Source organism: Schistocerca cancellata, chromosome 12 (genome assembly GCF_023864275.1).
Source record: "Schistocerca cancellata isolate TAMUIC-IGC-003103 chromosome 12, iqSchCanc2.1, whole genome shotgun sequence".
Classification (NCBI taxonomy): Eukaryota; Metazoa; Arthropoda; class Insecta; order Orthoptera; family Acrididae; genus Schistocerca; species Schistocerca cancellata.
Window position 1 is genome coordinate 147,930,163 of NC_064637.1, and position 1,931 is coordinate 147,932,093.

A 1,931-nucleotide genomic window follows, 5' to 3' on the forward strand; every position below is an offset into this window, starting at 1 on the left:
TTGCAAACGATTTCTCATACACAAACAGCAGTTGACCGGCGTTACCTGGTGAAACGTTGTGATGCCTCGTGTAAGGAGGAGAAATGCGTACTATCACGTTTCCGACTTTGATAAAGATCGCATTGTAGCCTATCGCGATTGCAGTTTATCGTATCGCGACATTGCTGCTCGCGTTGGTCGAGATCCAATGACTGTTAGCAGAATATGGAATCGGTGGTTTCAGGAGGGTAATACGGAACGCCGTGCTGGATCACAACGGCCTCGTATCACTAGCAGTCGGGATGACAGGCGTCTTATCCGCATGGCTCTAACGGATCGTGCAGCCATGTCTCGATACCCGAGTCAACAGATGGGGACGTTTGCGAGACAACAACCGTCTGCACGAACAGTTCGACGATGTTTGCAGCGACATGGACTATCAGCTCGGAGACCGTGGCTGCGGTTACCCTTGACGCTGCATCACAGACAGGAGCGCCAGCGATGGTGTACTCGACGACGAGCCTGGGTGCACGAGTGGCAAAACGTCATTTTTTCGGATGAATACAGGTTCTGTTTACAGCATCACGATGGTCGCATCCGTGTTTAGTGACATCGCAGTGAACGCTCATTGGAAGCGTGTATTCGTCATCGCCATACTGGCGTATCACCCGGCGTGATGATATGGCTTGCCATTGGTTACACGTGTCGATCACCTCATGTTCGCATTGACGGCACTTTGAACAGTGGACGTTACATTTCAGATGTGTTACGACCCGTGGCTCTACCCTTCATTCTATCCCTGCGAAACCCTACATTTGAGCAGGATAATGCACGACCGCATGTTGCAGGTCCTGTACGGGCCTTTCTGGATACAGAAAATGTTCGACTGCTACCCTGGCCAGCACATTCTCCAGATCTCTCACCAATTGAAAACGTCTGGTCAATGGTGACCGAGCAACTGGCTCGTCACAATACTCCAGTCACTACTCTTGATGAACCGTGGTATCGTGTTGAAGCTGCATGGGCAGCTGCACCTGTACACGCCATCTAAGCTCTGTTGCACAGGCGTATCAAGGCCGTTATTACGGCCAGAGGTGGTTGGTCTAGGTACTGATTTCTCAGGATCTATGCACCCAAATTGCGTGAAAATCTAATCACGTGTCAGTTCTAGTATAATATATTTGTCCAATGAATACCCATTTATCATCTGCATTTCTTCTTGGTGTAGCAGTTTTAATGGCCAGTAGTGTAGATGCTCGGCAAGTTACCGAACTGTGGTTGGTGGAGGGTATCCTATACCGCTTCTAGCCATTTTGTTTCCTGTTCCACTCGCAAACAGAGTTAGGCAAAAACAACTGCTCCGTATGAACCGGAATTTCTCATCTCTTATCTTCGCAGTCCTTACGCGCAATGTATTCTTGAAGCAGTAGAATCGTTCGGCAGTCAGCCTCAAACGCTGCTTCTCTAATTTTCTGAACAGAGTTTCTTGAAATACGTAGGTTGGAACTTAAATAGTGGCAACACTGCTGTGGAGATACTATGCAATGGAATCTACTATTGTGGCGGATAGCATACGTTGCTGACATACCTGCCTTACCTCCGAGCAAATGGACTCACCCGTCCCACGTCACCAGCGTGCGCACAATCGAGGGAAACACAGTCACTTGTGAGCGAGCGGCCTAACGTAACGGTGTCACTACGTTTTCGAAACAGGAACTGTGGTGTCACCGCCAGACACCACACTTGCTAGGTGGTAGCTTTAAATCGGCCGCGGTCCATTAGTACATGTCGGACCCGCGTGTCGCCACTGTCAGTAACTGCAGACCGAGCGCCACCACACGGCAGGTCTAGAGAGACGTACGAGCACTCGCCCCAGTTGTACGGACGACTTTGCTAGCGACTACACTGGCGTAGCCTTTCTCTCATTTGCCGAGAGATAGTTAGAATAGCCT